Source organism: Triturus cristatus, chromosome 1_2, assembly GCF_964204655.1.
Source record: "Triturus cristatus chromosome 1_2, aTriCri1.1, whole genome shotgun sequence".
Lineage (NCBI taxonomy): Eukaryota > Metazoa > Chordata > Amphibia > Caudata > Salamandridae > Triturus > Triturus cristatus.
The window spans coordinates 225239320-225264688 of NC_140580.1; the positions used below are offsets into that span (position 1 = coordinate 225239320).

Below are 25369 nucleotides of genomic sequence, written 5' to 3' on the forward strand. Positions count from 1 at the left end.
GTTTGAGGAACCACTACTGGTACCACCATTGGTGAGGTACGCGGTATGTCTTTAGGAAGAGGTGGCAAGTCCACTGCCGGCCCTCGCGGAACCACTGATGTAGATGGGTGCACTGGTGGAACGTCAGGGTGTGATGGAAATCGAGCTCTGTAGTCCAGCAACATCATCTGCAAGTCCGTAACCAGAGCAACTGGTAAAGCTATCATGTCCTGCCTGAAAGTGCGAGGATGTACTTCCTGTTGAACATATTTTTGTTCCTCCTGCTCCTCTTGACCATAATACTCCTCAGTATCAGTCTCTTGCTGCTTTACATGCAGATCTGAGGGACTGTAGGCATCCCCATACTGCTCCCCCTCATCCTCGTCCTCCGACTCATCTAGAAGCATAGATGGTGGTAAAGGCGTAACCCGCCTAGGTGAAGTCATGTCCGGTGTAATTTTCAACCTCTGAATTGAAAATCCTGAATTTTTAGCCGTCAGCGGTCCCGTCGACGGTCCCGTCGACGGAGTCGTCGTCGAAGGAATCCCAAGCGTCGCCGAAATCGACGATGAAATAGTCGACGGCACGGTAGTCTTCGTCGACGGAGTGTGAATCGTCGTCGACAATGAGGTCGTCGACGATGCCTGAATCGTCGTCGACGGTAGGGTCGTCGACGGAGCCTTCTTCTTCGTCGACGGCAAGCTCGTCGACGGAGCTTTCTTCATCGTCGACGGGACAACCGTCGATGGTCTCGTTGACAAACTCGTCGTCATCAGCATCGACGACGACGTCGCCGTCGTTGTCATCGTCGTCGTGGTCTTCGTCGTCGACACCTTCGTCGAAGACGAGAACGAAGCTATCGTAGACGATGAAGCCGAAGCAGACATCGTCGACGGTCCCGTCGACGACACCAAGGAAACAGTCTTTACTATGGAAATCGTCGTCGACGTACCTGCTTTAGTCAGCGTCGACGGATGCTGTTTCTTCACCGGAGCCATCTGTGGAGTTCCTGCAGAGTGTTTCTTCGCAGGCTTTTCCTTTTGGGACGGAGGAGAAGATATGGAAACCTCCTTTTTGTCCCTTCAGAGATCCCGTGAAGGGCATTGACAGGGGGTTCTGCAGAGATGGAGGGAGATGACCTACCCCTCTTCTTTGATCTCCTGGAGGAGGTGCCAGAAATCGAATCCTCCTCATCTGAAGAGAGAACCTCCTTCCTGGTCTTCAGCTTTTGCAGCCATGTCAGCAACCGACCTTCTCTGTCCCGCAAAGTCTTGGTAGATAAGGTCCGACAAATCTTGCAGTCTGTAGCCTCGTGTATAAGCAGTAAATACAATTCTCATGCTTATCCTCAATGAAAAGTCTCTTCTTTCCACAAGAAGCACAGGGTCTGAATAATGCTTTCTTTTCCTTCTCTGACATGTCACTATAGATGGTAAAATGTAGATTTCTAAAAAAACAATTTGTGAAAACTGAGCAGAGCTCAGTGGAGACTCCCTAGCACAACGTGCGGTAGAAAAATCTGAGGCTCTGAGCTCTCTCAGGAAGGTTCCAAAGGGTGAGGCTGTGCTGATTGGTCCTGGCAAAAGTTTGGGCTCTTTTACACAAAGAGGGTGATATACTACAAAATGAGATGAGGCCTGAGCCTATTTTCTCTTTTGTTTCTATGGTTATGATATATTTTTTATTTACCGAGGCTCCCATTCCGACGACAGGGAATGATACAAAGCATGAGAATCTATGAAAGTTCCAATACTGGGGTAACTGTCCTTTGTCAGTTGGTACGCAATGCCAGACTCGCTTTCTCAGTGATGACGAGGAAATGGACCTTGTCCTTGCTTATACATTATGATACACCCAAGACAGTATATAGGAAAACCACAATAATTCACTTTACAAATGTTTACTGTAATCTTTTCACTCCTATACAAAAAGTGTGCTACGATTGGAAGAAATATATGAAATAAAATGTTTACTAATGAAACCAGAACAATGAGCACCACAAATATTTTCATTATTGTAAACTCATTAAGATACTAGCTCCTACGTATTGTAATATTCGTATATGGTCCACTGAGATCATAATGGGGTTATACCTCTGCAATTAATATTCAAAGATCATTAATAACTACATTGAAACCTTATTGCTCTAGTAAGGTTGCCTCTTCTGTTTGAATGCATTGTAAATGTATCCATCTGAAGAATTCACTACATAGTATCTGTTGGAAAAGGGAACAAATAAAAAAATTATGTTAGTCGGTTTGCTCATCATGCATGGCAGTCTTGCAGTGGCACAGGTGTGGCGGCTCCACAGTATTGCAGATTACAACTCAAAGTCATATCAGCAGTGGACCGCCTGCTGTGCCAGGGAACAGTCGCTCCCTGGCAGTGGCACAAGAGTGCCACAACGGCTGTGCCGAGACTGGCGCAGTCCCATTCAGCATATTTTGAGTTCTTGCACTACCAGCATTTTCACGGCGAACCCCCGCCATGAAAAAAGCTGGTGGTGCAAGAACAAATGGGGCCCTATAGGGCCCCCAGGTCATGGGGATATATTCAAGGGAGGCAAAACATGTGCACCTCTGTCTGTATTCCCCCCCCATTTCCAGCACGGCATGGATGTCACCGTCCATACCATGCTGGAACTTTTTGAAAATAGGCACTGCCATAGGAAAGGCAAAAGAACTGCCGACCGTATTAAGAGTTGAACATACGCAACTCTTAATACGGTCGGCATGCTTGCGCGGCTTTGGCGCAGCAGAGGGGACATTGTGCCGTCGCGCAAAATACGTAATCAGGCCCTTAGTCATGTTTAGGAGGTTTTTAGAAAATGCCTGAAGGAAAGTGCCCCATTTGGACATGGTTAGCCCCATGATTTGCCTGGTATCTGATGTAACTGACTGGTGAGCACTGGGTTCCTTTCCTGCTAACCAGGTCCCCCAGTTCCAGTGTCATTTCCTAAAAATGAGGTAAATGCGTAAATATTCCACAATTGGCAAACCTAGCACCTCAGTAAGTTCCTAGTAAGTGGTACCCCATGGTACCGAGGGCATGGGTACCAAGGAGGGCTCCTTAGAGCTGCAGCATGTATTGTGCCGCTCTAAGGTTACCCAGCATCAGACCCACACAGACTGCCAATGCATGCTGCATGAAATAGTGCACTCCAAAACAAAAAACCCTGTGGGCCATATAGCCTAAAGTTGCATGGTTATATTTGTAAGACACGACTACAGCAGGCCTTACAAATTTAAGGCAGGGTCCATTATATTCCATGTAAGGACATATTAGCATGAGCAGATGTGCCCCTGAGCTGTCCGGTTCAAATACTGACAGTACAAGTGAACAGGGATCTGCAGTTGAGTAACACGCATTTAAGGTTAGTTTTTGTTACAGTTGTGGATGGATGAGATATGGGGACTGGTTTAAGGTTGGATTTAGTAATGGGCCTTAAAATGAGATGATGATCCCAATGTGGATGAGTGAGGACTGTCTGGTTTTTCCCACGGGCATAGGGCGTTTAATGGGTGCATGGTTGTCGGAGGCAAGAAGCGAGGGGATATCTCGGTTAGATAAGTGACTAGCTACTCACTAGGGGCAAAAGGAGAGGTCTAGATTTAGTTTTCAGCTCCATTTGGATTGAAGGGACCTTGTGTCGGCAGGGCTGTTGGCAATAGGGCATTTGAAGGTGGTAGTGTTCTGGCTCCAGTCTTGCTTTTTTTTATTCGTACTTTTATGATCCAGTTTAGAGTTAATGTGTAGTAGCTTTTGGATGTCAGCCCTCAGACATAATTCTGTTCTTAGGTCATCGAGCATGGACCAGAGTGGAGGTGCTGTCCGTTCAATTAGTTGTATGAGAGTTTTTGAGGAGTCAGTAGGGATATTAATGTTTGGGGCAGCCTCAGGATCTGGGGATGGGTCAATGGCTGTGAAACTGTTCATGGCTTAAGGGTTGGGAGGATAAGGGAGTTGGAGTAAGTGTGGTGGGTCTGAATAGATCCTGACTGGGGAGAGCATTATACTAGAGGGAAAGTGTATTAATCAACAACATAGAATCCGCGGGTCCCTAGGAAGAATACAGACTAGTAACACGAGCAAAATAACAGGGAATGACAAAACAAGGAAGTCCTATTTAAGGGGACGGAATCCCATCACCAACCAAGGTGGCATGCTTCATCATTTGGGATCTCCTCTTGGCTGCAACCTGGTGCAGCCAAGGAGCTACAACTCCTAGCTGATGTATAGGAGGAGCTCGCGGATGTTTTAGTGTGATCCGGGAGCCAGATCTCCTAAGATCGATGGAGCATGAAAACGGTGTGGTGAGAATGCGTAATGCAGTGTGTGAAATAAGGGATTTAAAATGGACTACCAGGAGAGAAAAAAAAGTTTATTGGGTATCCCGTTGTGTCAAGGGTTAAAAGCAGTAAGAGCGCAGTCTCAATAAATGTGCGAGCCCGCTAGTGAAGATGCTGAGAAGGTCTACATATTTCAGCCAATCTTGATGACAAATTGATCATGGCTTTCTTCAGGACCTAGTTGTTATTACTACTGCAGAAATAAGTGAGTGAGATCTGTCACAAAAGGAGTTTTAAGATAATTAGAACGATACAACCAACATTATACCACTGTATTACTTTTGGTAGGAACTACAGGGATATGTGGTGAACACCTGTTAAGAAAAAGAGAAAAGATGGACTCAAAATTGCATGCATGTTTGCTGTCAGTATTTAAAAGAACATTATCAATCAATGAAAATGACAACATATCTCAGAGAATATGTGACAAATCAATACATCAGAAACCTTACCCGTATTAAATCGGGAGGACTACCCACCGCTCCTGGTAACAACTCAGGGCGTGAGGCAACACTCTGTGGAAAAAGATAGAAAAGAAACTAATCCCACAAATTTGGAAAGTTATCTAAAATTGGTGGGCCCTCATGACACAACCACTACTACTTATTTACCAAGGGAGGGTTCATCAAGGTCACCACCAAGGTGTGGAATTTACAGGAAAGCAAGATTATTCTGCACATAACCAGGCCGGCATGTATTTTAATGATATGTGCAGAAGTGTTCTGCAAATGAAGTAAGGTGTAACAAATAAAAGGGTGCAACATACCAGTAACTGATGTTATCCACTGGTATTTGTATTTTACAAAAAACCGGCTCAACGCACTTTAACACTGTATCCATAAGGTATATAAGCGTCACAGGCATGATGATAGTTATACTGGGGCTCTAATAGCATAATACGCAAGGGCTCATGTCATAAAAAACAAATATATTGGTGCTCTAAAAGATATGACAGCGCCCAGACCTTTATTACTAAAAGCAGTGCCCATTAAAAGTAACGCCAGGTTCTCATGTGTGTGCATAGCCCACAGTCAGCAATCAGCAAAGAGAAAAAGGCCAACCCACACCGACCCGCTGCACTTACCTATTTTTCCAGTTGTGACGATGCGTAGGCTAAGTATTAAGGATTGTGTTCTGTTGGTCTTTTGATTTTGATTTAGTGTCTAGCTGATTGAGTGCCCCTGCGGTGGAAGACCGTGAAAGAGATCTATAAAGAGAGAAAACAAGAATTAAAAAGGTTCCGTGCTAGCGAGGTAGTAAGTGTATATCTATATATTCCCCCACGAGAGAGACATTTACAAAGTGGTGTCTCTTTGAGTGTCTCTTGGCAGTTAAGAAGTTCTGATGACACGGTGTCTTTTGGTTTCTTGGATTGACATGTTGCATGGAGTAATTCTATGTTTTGGATACTTTAATATGTTTGGTGGCTATATAGTTGGCGGTGTTTGGGCTTGGTTTCACTATATCGGGTGGTTATAATAAGGATACACCTTTCTTCCTTCAATGTACAGACAATGTTGCAGGGATTCTGTGTATGCACAGAACTATGCGCAGGAAACCAGGACCTCAGAGAATTGTGGTGTACCAGAAACTCCCCTCAGAACCAAGAACCCCATATCCGGCTAGCTTAGTGTCCCATTCGTTAGCCTAGATCTAGCTAGGCGGTCCCAATGTATAGACAACCCAGAACATGCGACTTAGATATTTCTCAGGAGTGGTGTGAATCCGAAATACCTGTTTGTACTTATTTAGCAGTCCACAACAGAATAATACAGACACGGTAAAGTTTAAAGAGTTTATTTTATAAACCTCGTGTCCTAAGATGCAGTACTTTGGCTAACACTAGCAGACAAATGGTTAAGATCAGAACCATCAGCATTGTTACAATACCATACACAATGAAAGGAGCAATCATAATAATAATGACAGTGGTAAGCAGCCACACTCCTTTCTCTAGTAACTAATAGGTTTATTATACTAATAGAAGGTCTCTTAGGCTAACAGGGGGAACCCCATACCGTATAGATCAGCTTAGTAGAATCACATCACACGATCAGCTAGGCTCTCTCATGCATTAGCTCTTCTGTTCGAATGAATCTAAAACATTCTGTCTTGTAATATTAAAGGCACCTGTCCTTCAGATATTGGCAGCGGCATGCATGATATGTCTAAAAAGTGGTACGATCAATCTGAAGACAACACTCTGCACCGTCTAGTGTCCTAGACTTGTTCTTTACATGATGTACAGACGAAGGTCGCAGCACACTGTTAAGAATGTTAAACAATACACTGTTATCCTGTAAGGCAAAGTCGAGTAAGTATTTCTAAAATGAATAACATAACAACAGTGTTGCGTGCAAAGCAGCAGAAATGGCAAGCTGGCTTTCCTAACAGTTGTCTCGGTTATGCTAACTTAGTGTTGTAAATAGGGAGTGGCCAACCCACACTACACCCCCCCTTGATCGAATCACTAACCACTAGGGGCGCACTTATCAAGAACGCAGAGTTCAAGTGATATAGAACAGAACCAAGGGCATGAACTATAAGTCCATATAAGGTAAGTGTAAAGTTCGAGAAAAAAAGAAGAAAAAAATCGTGTAAAGAATAAAAACGATGTCCCAGAGAAAAAAACATTTTAAAAAACTGATAAAAAAATTTACATCTCTGGATGCATCCTGTCTTGACTACGTCAAACAGTCAATCCATCAAGGTATATGCACCGTAAGTTGCAACAGCTTCCAAGAGGAAATCATTGGAGCGTTCCGCAAAAGTATCTGCCATCCAATTTAGTAAGGTAAAGGAACACACGTGTTCTTCAATTATCGGAGCATCCAGCACCATAACAGGACAACTGTCAGCATCCTCGAGATAACTTCGTTCAAGGAATTCAATAGCGGCCTCTCCGATATCCCAGTTACCAAGGACTCCTTGTGTAGCACCCAAAGCCATGAACCCAATTCAAGAACAAGCAAACTCATGATCCAGTAATGGACACATTAGTTCATCAAAATCCGGGTCAGGTGACACCAAGTTTGACAGACACAAGTCCAGAGCCCATTGGAAGGGACAATCTAGGCAATGAAAGACGGGCTGCACACAGGTAAAATAAGCAAACCGGAATGACAATCCATACTTGACGCTTAGGGTCGCCAGAGGTAAAGTGCCGTAATAATCAAGCATCCGGCTACGAAGAAGGAGCAGGCGGAGCATTCTGTCTTGTAACCCCAGGCGTGCAGCCATAACGAAATGCGCAGATCAACAAGAGGATCCCGGCCCCAAGAGCGAGGAGCAAGGGAAACCCTCCGAAAACACTCGAAAAAATAGAATGTAAAAACGCGGGGATCACACCAAAAATAGTTTGGAAAGATGTCACGAGGCCTGAGCCGACAATTTTAAAAAAATGAACAAGGCCAGTCGTAGACGAAGCATTAAAGATAGTCTGTATCAATGTTCCAAAATGTAGGGGGAGGTCAGTATTTAAAAGAGCTTGTACTTCAGTACGTGTGTTTGCTATGTGAAGAAGATATGTTTCACGGGACGAAGTCAAAGAAACTTCTTTTTGAGACAAAAGAGCTCTTATTCTACTCATCCTGTTGAACTCTGCGTTCAAGGTTGGAATCGCCGGCCAGATGGATATATCAAGCCTGCCGTGCGGGGGTGGGAAAAGGACGTTATTACAGCAAATCACCCTTTGTGAAACGGTGACTATGTAAGGAATACCCACTAGCATCCCACAGCAAGCTTCATTATTTAAAAGCAAATAACTACCGTTGGCAAGCAGCTTACAATAAGACGTAATAACTGGCATTGGAATACCTTTTAGGACACAAGCTAAATTAGGAGAAGTGTATATTGCAAGCGCCAAGTAATTGTATATGTCTACAAACCACAGAATGATCAGGAGCGGAAGTGCATTCTTCACCCTTTAAGTAAACCTCCTTGCCATCCCTCATGCATCGATATGTGAAAGGAAGTGACCAAACTTCGTGCAGGAAGGCACTACCAAGCTGTTCATATCTGCCAATGGCATAATGCTTCATGCACGAACTGAACTTAAACCGTGAAAAAGGCAACGTGATCAAACCGTGTACAGCCGAATTTAATTCAGCAACAGAAAAAGGTAAAGGTTCTAGTTTTTCAATGTGTAGTAATGCGTAAGTTGCGTCTTTCATGGACATGAACTGCTGTTTTTCGGTCGAATTAAAAGGAAGGAATAAAGAAGACGTATTCATGTAATCCCAAGGGACTTTCCCTGCTTTTAACGTTTGCAAGGTCCATGCAAACTGCATAATTGAACGCAACTGATTCTGACCATGATATAACACAAACACTTCTTCTTGCACAATGTCTACGACAGATAAAACAATATTATCTAACATATAAATTCTAGAAGACAAGGTGTTAATACTATTATCTATAACAGCCAATACTTTCTCCATATTGGCCTGGTCAATAGCACGTAGCCTCGAAGCAGCTTCAATTTGCGACAACTTCCAAACTTCATTGTAAATAGCATAAACCCATCTCTTGGACCTGCCACTCGCAGGACCCTTAATAAAATCATTTAAATCTACTCTGTCATTTAACCGTGATAAATGAAGCTTAACTGAAGCTAATGTGGAATGTTGCAACCATGACTGGCATAACTTACCTACCGAGTAGGTAGTTACCGTGTGTGACGATGGGAAACTAGGGTCTACTCTAAGCTGTGCATACCCTGGTGTCAAATCCAGAAACCGTCGTTGACAGGAATCTGAACCCGTCTGCCATACCAACCATCCTTCAGGATCTATTGCTGAAATATTGAAGGTGGTGTTGGAGACGAGGGACTGCAACATAGTAAGGGACAGATCTGTGCGATTCGTCCAATTAGGATAAGCACCCAGATCCGGGATTGTGGGGGAATTACATTTTTTAGATATAGCCAATCCAAAACAGGTGGTCTGAAAAATAGTTGAATTTAAAAATAACATATGATTTAGGATAAGACAGACACGATGCAAAGCTTCTGTTCCTTGTACCTGCCACGGTTTAGTTCCCCATACCGATTTAAGATCGACAGTAGCTTTCCAGAGGTCATAACCTCCAATAGCCAATTCATCCATAAAGGTTTTGGAATATAATAATTTGGTGTGTGTCAGTCTAACCTTAGAAGCTGGTTCCACTCCTACCTTAAAATAAAAAGATGCAGGGTGAGACACACTAAAATCCGAAAAGTATGTGAATTTTTTCACTAAAGTGGCAGAGCTGCCAGGCATAGGGACAGGACAATGTTCCCACTGAGTGAAATTAACAAAATTTCGAAAGGTATTTGCTCTGTGTAGGAAATGTGTGCCATAATGTTGATAGCAAAACTGTTCATCGTAATTTGCAGTATTCAAATACAAATCATCGGCATCAAATGCAGCATAATATTTTAAATCAGAAAACAGTGCTTCTATCGCTTGCACATCCCAATCATCTGATCGGATGTTAACTACATCACCCATAGAAACACGTAAAACAGTGGGCACATTAATCACTTCGGTGGGACCATGAATTTGAAAGTTCACAGCATCCCAAGCAATTCCATCACGTACAGGCCAGGCGGTGATGTTCACAAAAGTCTGGTCCCTTTTCATGATGTGTGATGAGGAATGGGGGGCTAAAGTTCCATCAATTAAGTGAATTGTAGATCGTTCATTCAGGTAGTGTCCATTGATCAATTTAAAAAACACTACCACAAAGCCAACGGACATGAACAAAAAAATACTTATTAGCACCAGCCAGATGCAAGTCCAAGGTGCAACCAAAAAATGTCTCTTGAACCAGGCAAAAAAATTTAGAAATTTTGGAAGGGGCAGTGGAAGTCAATGATTCAGTTTCAAAGGAAGAATGTGACTGGGCAATTGTTGTTGAATGTAATAGAGGCAAAGGTACTTCTGTTGGATAAGCATACTCAGGATCATCAGGTAAACCACCAGCATTATATGGCATAGAGGGAGCAGCAACTGCAAGCTCAACGGAAACTTCAGGCAAGATGTTAGAGGGTGGTACCACAACAGAGTTTCTCAGCATCGAAGGGCAAGAAACTGAAGGTGTCATACTATGGAGAATCGGCCACCCGCTGTAGCTTGACATTGTCAATCGAGATGTACCTGTTATCCTTGCGACCAGGAAGTGGAGGTAAAACAACTGTACGCGTACCCAGGACTCCAAGCACCGGGACCGGTGCACGATAAGAGGGGCCGAACTCCTTGTTCTCCACCTTCTCACGAACCAGGTCACCAACTCGAGGTAGCCAGCCGACTACCGGAATCTGGAGCGCAGCTTCTGATGTAGAGGGTACGTGTCCTTTCGCTAGTGTCTCTGGCTTCTTGTAGATTCTGCAATACAGCACAGTGGTCATCTAGGTCAAAAGGGGCGGCTGCTGCCGCTATGTCTAGACCATCAAGGTCCGGGACAAACATTCTTACTCCAAAGAGCATCATGTACGGGGTCCTCCCACCCAGAGACCTTCTAGGGAGATTATTAAGTGCACGTTGTACGTCATACAAGTGGGAGAGCCAGTTCCGGCCTGTACCTAATACCCTCGCTGTCAAAGATTGCTTTAGGTCACGGTTCATCCGCTCCACAACACTGTTGCCCTCAGGCCGGTATGGAGACGAAAATTTGACTTGGACCCCCAGTTCTCTCATGGCCTCCTTGTACGCCTTTGAGGCGAACGCAGGACCCTGATCAGAATGAAGGGTACCACATGCAAAACTCCCTATAAAGACACGCAAATCCTTGATGACAGTTCTGGCATCAGCACTCCTTTGTGGCCATACCCACAGGAAACGTGTGCACGAATCAACTGCAACCAAAATATATTTGTACGCAGTATAAGAGGTAATAGGACCGCAGTGATCTAAATAAACGCACGCAAGTGGTTGATTAGATATATGCAACTGTGTTTGTGGTGGACGCGCTGCAGAAGAAGGTTTAATCTGTTGGCAAATGTCACAATCAAGAACGTATGCCCGCGCTGGTTTGTACAAACCGTACCACCAGTAACGTTGTTGCAAAAGATATAGTTGCCGAAAACTCCGGCATGCGCAGACGCAACACCCTCGTGGTCAGCTGATATCAAAGATGGTCTGCAGTCCGCGTTGAGAATCAATCTGTCACCAACGTCGTTAATCCTCACTAACGGGACGTTATCAGGACTTAAGCGATAATGGTAGCGAGAAGGGAAACCCTTTGGAAAGTTTTTCCCGGTCTCGGAAGCAGCAATAGCCGCCAAGATTTCATCATCGATCTTACTTTTTGATCTTGTAACTGCTGCTACTAGATATGTCGCCACTGCTGTTTTTGCTGCCTCGTCAGCCAGACTGTTACCAACAGCATGGAGGCCAACTCGTTGGTGACCAAGAGTGTGAATTACATTCACGAGTGGCAGCAGTTCTTTAAGTGCCGCCACTCGAAACCAAAGCGTTTTATGCTTTATTGTGCTACCTTTGGAATCCAGGAAATCATTCTGAATCCAAAAATGTAGATTGTCATTGTAAGATTGAACACAATAGAACGAATCACACACCACAAGAGTGGGGATTCGAAGATCAGCGTAGTCCAGCGCAAGCACCAGAGCACGCACTTCAGCCAACTGCGCGGTACAATCACCCAATGTCTGTGTATGCACAGCTTCAGATTGGAACTCTCCATTCACGAAGGTACCCACAACAATTGCGCAGGCAGCTGAATAGGCGTGCTTCGATCCAGTAGCGGGTTGCGCCGACCCATCAGTGTAAATGACACAACGGTACTCCTCAAGTGGGCGCAATGTCGAAGGAGTCGGATGAACGAATTCATAATCCAAGAACTCCTGAGACTGCAACACCGCGTCAAAGATATATGTGACGTCTTGCGAAGCCAAGGAAGTTGCCCATTGTATCCACCTTGGATGCAAAGCCTTAGAATTTGGTACACTAGCCGTAGTGACTGCCTCAAGGGCAGGGTACGGTGTTACCACCAGCATGTGCTTTCCTTGTGATAGTGCTCGTTCTTTCAGGATCGCCATCTGAACTGCGGTCAGTACTTTTTCGACAGCGGAAAAGCGCAGCTCAGCTGAAGTGTACAGATGAGATTTGTAAGCAATGGGAATGGTGTCGCCCTCATTGAACGTTAAGTACGTGAAACCCACTGGGCCTGGCACAATTCTAATGACCAGGTTAGTGTGGTTATCACGAGTTTGTAAGTATTTTGAAGCAAGAAGATCAGACTGCAAAGTTTGTAATGCAGCTGTATGCTCTGGCAGCCAGCATGATTTGGTAAAAGTAGGTTGTACCAAGGCATAAAGAGTCTTGATACGCTGGGCATAATCAGGAATGTAGGTACGACCGAAATTCAGAAAACCCAGCAATGATTGCAATTTCTTCAGTGTTGTAGGAGTACAAAGGCGAGCGCACTTCTCAAGGAAGTGCGGAGCCAAGCCGCGACCCTCACTGTTGAGTTCGTACCCCAAGAACAACACTGTGAGCTCGGCAATGTGGCACTTCGCAAAATTGAATTTGTATCCGAAGTCTGCAAACATAGTAATTATGCTATCCACGCGAGCAAGGTGCGGAAGCAACTCGTCGTCTGTTAGATAGATGTCATCAACATACGAGTATGCATCCGGGTCCATGTACTCTAAGAGTGAGACCACTCGAGCAGCAAAGACCCCAGGGCTGTTCTTCTAGCCTATCGGAAGCCTTTTAAACTTTCTTTGTTTACCGCCCGAGGTACAAGCCGTCCACTCACTACTCTGAGGGGACAGGTTATGGCTGTAAAAGCCATTGGAAATGTCAAGTGTGGTTTTAAACCGTTTTCTCACAAGACGATCGACGAGAGCCGACCCGTGAGTATTCTGTACCGCGCACGTCCGGCAGTGAGAGTTTAAGTGCCGGTAATCCAAAACTAGGCGGTACGCCCAGTCAGGCATCGTCACAGTGAATAAAGGATTATTCATAGGTGACACACAAGTTTCAATTACTCCCTGATATTCCAATTGTTCAAGGATAGTCGCGACGTGAGATCTAGCCTCGCGACGCATGGGATATTGGGGTTGAGGCTGGGGATCGGACCGCAACGGAATTATATGATCGGGAGAAATGTTGTCCCTGCCCACTTGATTGCGATACAACGCAGGCGCTTGTGCCTGCGCCCACTCTCCGGCCAACCTGTTAGCATGTTCCATAGGCACTGTGTGCCCAAAGGCGGGGAGGATCATCACCTCCCCTCTAGGAACATCTAAAATGAAAGCCGGAGGCCAATCTTCCTCCGCTAACAGAATGTCATAAGTGGAGGACAAATTATCCCAAAAGACTACTCTAATTCTACGATGTATGTCACCCTCTATCTTAAGGATTATGTCAAACATCCGTTCAGGGGGAGCTACGCGAGTATCAGCAGTTTCAACACTCACATATGTATCAGTTGCTGTCACCTCCAGATACGGACGCAGTGCTTGCCGCACTACTGTAACTTCCGCCACGCTGTCTAACACCGTTAGAGCCCATGTCCGGTTCTGAAGCAGTGTCCGTACCATCTGAGGCATATCTTGCAGTTAGAGCAGCAACCTTCTTTTTCTGAAACGGAGGCCTTTGACGTGCAGCGTCGTCCTGCTTGCCTTTTAAGTCAGTCTGGCGGGGTTGCTCACGACCTTGAGCACCCCTTCCTCTTCCACGGTCTCCGCCACCGGATTGTGAAGCCGATGTTTCCTGTGAAGAACGAGGAGAGCGTTCAGAAACCTGAAATCTATCAGGTGACTTAATATTAGCACGATCACGCAAATCATATTTACGTTCAGTAGACGACTGAACTGGCGAAGCAGAACGCGACCTACGTTTCTGTTGCTGTTTTCCCTGTTTTTTGGTTCACCAACTTTCCTTCGGAAACTTGGGCTTTTCGTCCTTTGTAGACAAACTCACCTTAGTCTGCTGTACTACATCAGGAATCTTAACGGTGGGTTTCACGCCTAAGGCGCTACGTCCCACCATTCTGTAGGCCTTTGCAATTATTTTTGCAAATTCCCTGGGCCTGTCGGCAGGAGCCACAAGTTCCAGCATATTGCCTACTTGGAACTGCAGAGCATCTCCTTTTAGGTTCCCCATCACCATGGAAGAAACCACATCGAAGCTGTCGACAAGCCTCATTCCCAATTCAATGGCCGCCTCTGCAGCATGATTTTCCTGAACCTTCTTGATGACAGAGGGTAGTACAGACATAGACGGAGTGCCGTAGCACTTCGAATAGGTCGCAGCAAAGACCGTGCCCCAATTGTTACAATCGACAATATCAGGTACCAGATCTTGCGGCAAAGTAATGGTGAGTATCCTGTGTTTATCCACAGGAGAAGTGTTTGGAAACACGGCTTCCAGTTGATCAAACTTTTCAGCAAGCCAGTAAGGAAATTCATCTTTACTTTGGGGGCGCTTGCCAACAACCACATTAACCATCACAGGACTAATGACCACGGCTCGGTGTTCATTCGTCTGACCCGCAACAGCAGGTACCCCCACCTGCACGTTGCGCGACACGTACTGCACTAAAGCCCTATGGAATGTGGTGTTCAAATGGTCATTAAGGATCCTCACCTGCGGAGGACTGGTACGGTCGCACATCTAGAAGCGTCATACCACATGTAATACTGAGTCCGCCACTCCAATACACGACGTGGTGTCATAAAACTACCAAGTACTCTGGGGAATGTAGTTTGTCAACACTGAAACTGGACTGAGCGGCATGTGGAATCAGACACGTCGGTGTCTGGGCGTGTCTGATGAGTATTCGTCACAAAGGGACTACACCTTAGCTAAGGCACCTGGGTCCTGTAGTGTAATGGCCCGGCGCCCGATATAGCTTTATCGAGCATTGAGAAAAGTTGCAATCAATGCTCGTAGAGCCTAGAGTCAAGCAAGGGACCTACAGACAGAATGTTTATTATGGGTTCACAATGCCACTCTCCATAACATGTCGTGCAAGATGGGAAACTGAAATACATGGACAAATCCTCTGAAATCAAGTAATGGGGCTACTGACAGGATGTTTGTATGGGGCTTGGAGTGTCACTCCCAAATAGGTGCCCAAATGGTGTGCGTTGCACAGATGCCCGACATAGCTGTGTAGAGGAGAAAATATAATACAAGCTCCTGTGGCCCGAAAAGGCGTGTATAAGGAGGTAGGGACTATATAACAAAAGTTGAGCCCGACTATCAGAACAACTTGAGACTGAATTGCTACTAGTACACACCCACTCCCATTAGCTATCTCCCACATCTCAATTATGAAGTACAAGACTAACGAATACTGGGAAAGTCACAGTCACAAAAATGTATGTATGTATTCTCCTCAAGCTAATGGTGCTGACATGCCTTGTTTCTTGTGTCATGCTAAGGTAGGGCCTGTGAACTATTATGTCTCCACAGGTGACAGCATCACATGTGGGGAGCTATTCCTGGTAAAAGTGCAGATCCAAACCTCAGTCGAAGGATCAGACTAGGGTCCAAGGAATCTCATCATTAAGCCCCTCAGAGTCACTACGTAACTTAAAGACCCACCGCTGTTCCTTTCTAAATAGAAATCTGGACCATCAGTGATATGTGCTGGTATGTATGGCTGCTCAAGGATGGTCGAGACCATATCCTCTGGCCTGTGTTTAAGCTCAAGGAAATGGTTGGTCAATCTTGTTGATTGTTTTCTACACCGGATAGTCCTCTTGTGCTCCATGAGCCTCTGTTTAACCTTTCTGGTTGTCATACCCACATATTTTTTGAGACAGGGACATGTTATCAAGTAGATGACTCTCGCTATTGCAATTTGTATGCTTGGTTTGTCTCCAAGGTATATGAGTCCCAATGTCTAACTCTGTGGTATGTGTGGTTTGTGGACAGACTGCACATGCGCCACACGGGTAGTGTCCCTGGACCGCTGGCATGTTGCAAAGTGTAGTTTGTCCCGGGGCAGTACCACCTCGAGGTTGTGTGTGGACAAGACAATCCCGCAGATTTGTGCCTCTTTTAAAAGAGAAAAGGGGAGAAGGTATCTTGTCCTGTACTACATTTAAAATGCGCCAAGGTTTACGCACAATCCTCTGGATCTGGTAGGACTGTGTGTTGAATGTATTCACACAAGTGAGTCTCGTAAGTGGAGGTTTAGGAACCGCAGGTTTTATCAATGCTTCGCGGTTGTTGTTAGAAGCTCTTTTGTAAGACGGACGTATCAATCTCGTATGGTATTTCCTAGCCCGCAGATTCCGGGATAGCACGGTGGCATGTTTTCTGAAATCTTCAGTAGTTGAACAGTTCCTTCTGAGCCGAAGTAACTGGCCAAATGGCAGCCCTTCCCGTAAAGATTTGGGATGGAAACTGTAAATTTTAATAACAAGTTCCTTGCCATGGGTTTCGTGTATAATACACTCTTTAGACCCCTTGTAGATGGAAAAATACGCAAGTCGAGAAATGGCACTCATTTTACTAGAATCCATAGTAAAGTTTAGAAAGTTGTTTTGTGAATTCAACCAAACGTGGAATGTCTTGAGTGTTTCCGCATCTCCTCTCCATATGACAAAAATATCGTCTAAGTTAGAGACCACTCCGTCTTGTGCCCGTTGCGAATGTCCGGGTGAGTGCTCCGAGGTCGGCGAGTGAGATCCTGCCCTCCCATATATGGAGGTCATCCTCGGCCGTCCTCTGCCCAGAATTACTACTAAGCTGGGTTACTGGGTAGTAGTCAAGTAGACGATTAGAGAGTCCAGATTGCACACCCGTTATCTGTTCAGTGTAGGGTCAGGGCCTATATTGAGCACCAATGACAGAAAACCAGTGTCTCTTGCCAATCGGAGCGGCTGCAAGTCAAGTCGCGCTGATGAGACAGCGCTGGGGATTCAGAAAGTAATGTCAGCCCAGTGCACTGAAAACTTCCCAGCCGATTAGCGTCTCCGCCGCGTCGTACTGCCCACTGTAGTCATCAAGGCGGACGTTATAAACTACTTAAGCTTTCAATGTCAGGTGTTCTTGACCGCTGTTGCATGCCTGGTTAGCCACATATGCCACAGATGAACCTTGTCATGCCTCAACATCTCCACAAGCAGATTCTGTTTGCGCTGAATTATGCCTCCGGGCTCATGCTGCACTGCACTCACAGTTAACAGCCTCCACCGACATTATCAACTTGGGCCTCAGCGTGAAGACAACTCGGTGCCTGCTGAATCCCAAACAACGTGCACAGTATGGAGGAAAGTACTTACAGTCCGCAGTGAGGAGGGTAGTTACGCAGGTGTCCAACTACTGCCGTGGAGGGGGACACAGGTGAAGAAAAAAAATAATAATAATTATTATTATTCCTTATCTAGAGATGGCTTTTCTGCCGCGTCGCGATCTGTTGTCTTCTGGGCTCTCTTCGCAGCCAGGTCCCCAGCTGCCTTCGCAATCATCAACATGAGGCTTCTCGCCACCTCTCAGTCACACACCACACAGGGTAGACCGGCAGGAAAGGTGACGTAGTCGCAGGGACCTTCACGGCGCCTCATCGGCTGTAGCAGCCTTCTCAGCTTTAGCAGGGGTAGCGCAGGATAATCCTGGTACTGAGCAGGTTAGTGCACAGTCAGGTGCCCTCTGCAGGCCCGCGCCTCAGCCTCCGCTCCCCAGGTCGACAGCAGGGTGTTCCCAGCTGTCGTCCCAAGGGCTGGTTGACACTGGGGAGAGGGGGGAACCGGGAGCACGGGTAGATGGCGCCTGATCAGTGGCCACACCACTCCTCTCGAGTAAGGTACCGCTGGCGATGTCACTGCGGGCGCACCCGGGAGTCAGAGAGGCACCTCTGGTTACTCCGGGTGACACAGGTCAAAATCCTTCACTGTGGAGGCTTCTCCGGGTGGGGATTCCAGGCTCTGGATGTATGGCCCAGGGCAGACGTCTCGCATTAGTATGCCAGCCGCCTTCCAGGTGCACCAGCCCAGCCACAACACAGGGCAGGCCGCTGCTTTGCAGGCTCCGCCCACCTCTTAGGCCTCGCGCCGCTCCGGACTCCACCACAACAGCAAACTCCATCTCTCGGCTATCACAGCCATTCGAAACAGCCGTACTAGCGTTCTGTCTGCAGCAGGTAAACCCTTGTGTATGCACCAGTATCCGGATGTGTCAGGAAATAGCGGATTTTGGCCGGATCAGCTACCCTTAAGCGACCGCCATACTAGGCTGCAAGCCACGCCCCCCAATTTTTCCTATATTCAACGGTTAGTTTCTATAAAGAAACCTTGAAGGATCTACACAAATGACCCCTTGCTGAATTCAGAATTTTGTCTGCTTTTCTAAAATGTATAGCGTTCCAGGATCCATCATTGCTTTCATACCCATTTTACCATTAACTGGAAGGAGGTTGAAAGCATAAAAATTAGCAAAAATAGGCTATGTCCCAGAAAAATGCCTTAACTATGTAAAATTTTTTTGGGTTTTCTGACAAAGTCCGCTTGTCCCTGAAAGCTGGGAAGATAGTGATTTCAGCACCACACCCACTTTGTTGGTACCATTTGCAGGGAACAAACCAGACTCTTTCATCTGTAGCACCCCCCCCAATTTTTCTGAAAATAAATATTGCTGTATTTTGGCTAATTTCTGGGTTCCCTCCAGAGGAATCCACAAACCCTGGGTACCTTTAGAACCCCTGTGATGTTGGAAGAAAAGGACGCAAATCTGGCGTGGATACCTTATGTGGTCAAAACGGTACTAAGCACGAACTACCCCAAATATTAGCACGGGGGGGGTAATTACTAGCAGCAATGGGGTAAATGAAGGAATTACATATTTATTAAAAAAATGTATACATATTTTAAATGAAAGAAAAGTGCCACACTATATTTTCACAATTATAGCAAACACACGTTATTTACAAATAAAAAAAACATAACAATGAACACATACATTGATTACTTAAATATGTTCCTACCCAATACGTCTACAAAGTAAACACACACCTAAAATAGATCTTGAAATTATAATAACAATTTTTAAACAAAATTGAATTAAATAGTAGTTAACTGAACAAAAAATATCAAATTTAATTAAGAAACACAAAAACGCACATCTAATATATATATTTAAAAAATATTAATTACATAACTAATCAATTAAACAATAAATAACAATTAACTAAGTATATTTAAATGGGCTTCCCACTTTTTACCCGTAAAAACACAACCCGCACCTCAGAGAACTTTAAAAAGTTCCTAATTTCACAATTAACACAATCAATTAAATAATTTATAACAATTAACATTATTACAATTAAATTCTTTCACAACCTTTAGCCCTACAAAAACCACAAACCACACCAAAAATAAAAAATTACACATTTTACATCAATAATTTTCAAATAAATAATTCATAATTATAAATTAAATAATTATAATTAAATTACTTCCAACCCTATACCCCTACCAACACCACAACGTGCCCTCCTGTTAATTCCTGCAACGGGTGGCAGGCATCTTGAGGTCGCAAGGAGTAGGGGGCACTGCTATGGGCCCCCAAACGCGCTTTCTGACAGGCTTTCCATGACGGAAAGCATCTTAAACCCTACAGCGGAAACTACGTCCATAGGGATTACGGGCCGGTCTCCTTGAGCCTGTCAGGATTCAGCCTGAATGACCAGCCAGTTTCAATTCCGACCGCCTAGATTGTAACTAGGCGGTCGGAAACCGTGATGAGTCTCGGAAAGCCTCCGACCTGTGGGTGAAGACTTTCCAGGCCTCATCGGAATAAGGCCCCAAGTGTGCTGCAATTGTTAGACAAATATGAAATAAAACTGTTACTAATGAAACCAGAATTGTGAACACCACAAATATTTCTATCATTATGATAGAAGCTATTATCTATCATTACAACATTTACTATAGCAGGTGCATAATGGTAGTATCCCTCTGCCTTTTGTGCCTGTTAGGAATATCGCCATACCTTTTCAAAGCAACCATGATTTCTTCAGCTATGGAAGATTTTAGAAACGCCCTTGTTCTCCGACTGAAAATATGCACACTTTTTTGTGTGGAGTTGTGCTATCGTTCCGGATATTGCTTTCAGGCCTGCAGAGTTGCGTAGGCCATCCGTTGGTTCATTGTGTTGCGGGGATTCTGCACCTACACAGAACAATGCGCAGGAAAACAGGACCTCAGTGTATAGGGGTGTACCAACCTAACACCTTAGTACCCAAAATCCCAAAACCAACTAGCTGTAGTGTCTCATTTGTTCTCCTCCAAAAATCACAAAGCTACAAATGATTAGACAACCCAGAACACAACACTCACGACTCTCTCAGGAATCGCGGTAGCAAGACATACCCTTTCGCTCGCTCACTAGTACTTGTCCACAATAAGAATTGGCAGAGTCACTGTAATAGTTCAAAATGTTTATTTTAACAATTGTGCTCTACAATATAGTATACGAGCCACTACCAGCAGCAAAATGCATAAACTCAGAACAATCAGCATTGTTACAATTGCCTAGAAAATATAGGCCCCCCCCTTTTGGGAGGGGAGGGGGTCATATTATAAAGCCTGTGGAAAAAGGACTATAAGGCCTAAACACCCTCCCCTTGACTGGAAGAAGTTTATTTATATAAACGAAGATCTCTGGGATTTCACAGCAGACCCCATACCTTAAAGCCTGGATGTAAGGCTTACATCATAGAACAGCATAGCTCTTCTCCATGGAAAGGCTTTCTCCAAGTGTGTGTTAAAACATGCATCCCCGTAATATCAAAGCACGAGTCTCCAGCATTGCAGCTTTGTTTAACATGTTATGTCTAGGTGCTAGGGACTGACCAGACAGAACAACAAGTGGCATTTTTTAAATCGACCTTGTACAACGCGTTCAGACTAAACTCCAAGAGTGCAGCATGGAACGTGAAAAGCAGACAGTTCCCATGTGAAAGGCATAAACAGTCTTTCAAAAATAAAGTCATGTGGTAACGTGCGCAAAAGCAGCATCATGGCAGCAAATCTCATGCTAACTTAGCAATGTCGACAATGTCCCCAAGAGCCATATAACAGTTGTGTGTATAATGATAGCTCTGAGACAAAGGACTATGGGCAAACCACTTGCTGTGAATATGGTTTCCCCAGATTTTGCGGGATCCATCGTGTGCTGCCAGAGATTGGCGTGGATCTCCCCCCATTTTGGCCTGCGAGTCCAAGACCATACGCACCCTGAATTCGTCATACTGTGTCCAGGCATATCCTCATATAGGAGCTCTGCATGCGCAAGACATCTGTGAGAAAGTGCCTCTTTTCACATGGTTAGCCACCCACTTTTTGCCAAGAAAATGATGTGGTTTAAATTATAATACACATGGTTCCTGCCAACCAGGTCCCTTGTGCTGGTGCTTCTTCCCTAAAATATTTCCACAATTGGCCCTTCAGGCCCCCTGTAAGTCTCTAGTAACTGGAGCCTGGGGACCTAGGGTATTGGGACTGAAGAGGGTCCCCTTAAGACCCCTCACCTAGGCCATGTAGACTGCCACTGCATCATTCATGGCCTGGTGCAGACAAAAATGACAAAGTCAACATGGCACACTACCCGTGTGGTATGCCAACTTGCACTGCCCAAGGTATAGGTGTCACCTCTCTCGCAAGCCTTAAAGCCCTAAGGCAAGGGGCATTATTTCACGGGTGTGGGCATATCTACATGATCAGATAGGCCCCTGTAATACTTAAGTATATTTTTAGATATTGTGAGAGCCAGGGGAGCCAAAGAGTACATGGGCTGGAAACTCAACTCAAGTTCCCCAGCACCATGATGGCTTCTCTAAACCAGGAGTGTTTGTTACCAAACTACTCCTCTTAATAAACACACACTGCTGCCAGTGTGAGATTTATTGAAGCATGTACTCAGAGGGCACCTCAGAGGTGTCCACTGAAAAGCTACCATTGCTGGTTTTGGTCACAGAAGGGCTTTAGGCAGCCTACCACCACCAGACATGTTTCTGGACCTAGTGGTCAAGAGCCCCCTCTCTCTGGGATCAGAAACTAAGCACATCCTGGGTGAAGATGTCAGACCTCCTCCCCCAGGATCGGCACAGGACTAGAGAGGGAAGCTTCAAAGGCCTGCTGCCATTGTAATGCGACCCCTAGCCTCTGCTACTAGCAGCAGATGGCAGCACCCCGTTTAACATCCCCACTTTGGGCAGGAAAAACTAGGAAGAATAGGAGGTGTGCCCATTGTTGCAAACTCCACCCCCCAAGGTGAAGGAAGCGAGGTGAAGCATATATTTCAGTCTCTGCCATCTGGAAGATGGGGGGGGGGCAGACTCTTCCAATCAGGGCTAGGTCTATGCCAGGGGTAGCATAATTGAGGGTGTAGACAGTCCAGTTAAGGTGCTTATTGGCCCTACCTGTCTCTCCCTTCAAAAAGCCACTAAATCTAGCATTTAGGTGGCTCCCCCACACCCTGAAACTATGCTGCCGACCTAAAAAGAAGAAGAAGGATAGAGAAAATGCTGTGCAGAGAAGGTCCATGCCCACTGACTTGGCCAGAGCCCTACTGGCCTGTCTGCAGCCCTTGAAGATCATGCGAAGAAATTATGCCTGTCCTGCAGTCAGCAACCTCCACAGGCCCTGGGAGGTCTTCCAGCCTTTGAAGAAAGCCAAAACTCCAGAGGACAGCGACTCTGTCCACAAGAAAGCAACACAGAGGACTATGGTGCCCTCCGGATCCGCAATCCCTGACCACTCAGCACCAGATGCCTCCGGCCAGTGTCCAGGTGGCCCACTGAGCCAGAAAAGGTTCCCCAGCAATCTGGAGTCAAAGTCCAGCGATGGCTTACCCCTCCTGGACTCCACAACAATGTCTGCAGTGGTAATCCAAAGGCTCCCCTAATTGGCGATCAACTCTGGTAAGAGAAACCCGATGTCAAAGGAAACCCCTGTACCCAAAGCCCCTTGGCATTGAGGATCTCGACCAATGGTGTCCCCATGTCCTACAACATCCCAACTTACCTCTCCTGTTGCTGGTTGCCTTTTGTGCAGCCTCCAGTTCGTCAACTGCAGCCTGTTTTCCAAACTGAGTTTCTCCATTGGTGTCATGATTCGAAACGCCGCCCCGCACCACATCGGAACATAGAACTCCAACAACCAGAATCCCAGGCGCAGGCCGGCAACCCGTGACCTCCGGAAGCGCATATAGCGCGGTTCCTCCCAGGAGGCGGGGCCAATGATTCCTTTCGTCGAGGCTGAGTGTTTGGAATCGGACGCGATACCCGCTTCCCGCTGGACTAGTGAATCTGGTCCGATCTCCGCTTCCCGCTTGACTGGAGAATCAGGTCACATCCAAGACCTCCCGGCGTGTTGAAACGCCGCGAAGCACTCCACCTCCGCAGGCGCTGCCAGCGACGCAGAAGATTCGTCTCCGCTGGGCTCTCTGCTCTGTCTCCTGGCAGCGAGCAAGTCTTCAAGCTAAATCTTATCTCCTCGTGGTGAGCAACCCCCCGGCGCTCCTCCGCCCCAGGATTCCGGGCGTGACGTCGAAGCGCCGGGTTTCCTCACCAGCTTCTCTTCGGGTTCCTCCGTGCCCGGAACGGGGGAGACCCGTTCAGGCTCCTAGCGCTCCTCCGCCCAGGGATTCCGGGCGTGACGTTGTAGCGCCAGGAACAGTAGTTGTTTGGCCAGAGACTTCTCCGTATAGGAACGGAAGAAGTACTGAGTAATTCCAGCGCTCCTCCGCCCTTGGAAGCTCCGAGAGGCGTCGAGTGGTAGCGCCTACACCAGTTAATGATAAACCTTTCTTGACACTTGGCTTTCCTCCCCGGGTACCCGTGACGCAACGAGGTAACCCCCCCTGACTAGGCACCGTCTTTCTCCAGCACCTTGAAGCGCTCCCCTCCGCGGGACGTCGCAGTTCTGGTGTTACGCGGAGCCACATCGGAGGGAGGAGAGGAACCCAGGTGAGCCGAGGAACTCAGGCCCAGGGTGGTGGCAGGGCCCTGAAGAACCGCCTTGGCGTAACCGGTCTTCTTCTCTCTTTTCAGGTCTCCATCCCCGCGGTCCCTACCCTTCCTTCCCTCGCCCACCTGTCTTCCGAGTCCGAGGGTGTTAAACTTACGCCGGACTGGGGACGGTGTGAGGGGAGGTGGACCCATACCTAGCATCAACGTCATTCCGAGGAGAGGATCCCAGGGCAGCATAACAATTGGGCACCCTACACAGTGTTTGCACCCTTCACCTGGCCGCCCTGTGATGTTGGTGGTGTACGATTGGTGCTGCCTTGTGGCTCCCTGTGCTTGCCTAAAAACGACAAAGCTTGAGCCCTGCAGCCGCTTGACTTACCTGCAAGCAGTGTGTCTTCAAGCACCCCTAGTCTCCTTTGGGTAACATTGGGCCTGATCTTCAACTTTGACCCCTGTACCTGGCAATCCATGTACTGCTGGTGGTGCAGGGTTTGTCCTTACATGAACCTTGCCCTCTGCTGAACCTGCAACCAGAAGACTGGGTTTGTAAGTTGGTTACTTACCTGTGAAAACACATTATTGTTTTTCTCCACAGGTTAACTTTGCAAAGACTGAAAATTGTGCCCACTTTTGAAACTGAAAAGAATTCTGATTTAAAAACGTACTTACCTTTTGGTAAGATCTTGGTCTTAAAATAGATCTTGAGCAAAGCTTTTTTTTTTATAAAATGAGTGTGGATCTCCTTTTTGAGTCATGTGTCATTTATTGGTCATTGTGAGCACAACAAATATCTTACACTTCTCCATGCTAGGCCTAAGGCTGCTTGCCCACACTGCCACAAGTAGAGCACTTTGGGTTTGCATTGACCTGTACACTTCTGGGGGAATCTCTGGACTCTGTGCACGGTATAAACACCTAGTGGTATACCATATACAGAGCCAGCTTCCTACAACATCCATGTATTTAAACAGGGCCACACTCTGCTCTGGATATTTATAGAATTATACACTAGCAAAAATCAAAAATGCTGCAGTTCATGGTCATACTGCCATGGGAACCCTAGGCTGTTTGGACAGTTCATTTACTTCCTCTTTGGACCCTTCTTTAGC

At 46.1% G+C, this 25369-nt stretch overlaps 1 long non-coding RNA gene across 1 annotated transcript in view; it reads right to left on the reverse strand.

The window, feature by feature from the left end:
• Positions 1-1932: 1932 nt before the first annotated feature.
• LOC146867086 (uncharacterized) overlaps positions 1933-25369 on the reverse strand; it is a 66164-nt gene continuing 42727 nt past the window's right edge. Inside the window, exons 3-5 of the long non-coding RNA XR_014961068.1 lie at positions 5413-5535; positions 4781-4843; positions 1933-4642 (exon numbers count right to left, since the gene is read on the reverse strand). This is a non-coding gene — a long non-coding RNA (uncharacterized LOC146867086). The remainder of the gene's footprint in view (positions 4643-4780; positions 4844-5412; positions 5536-25369) is intronic.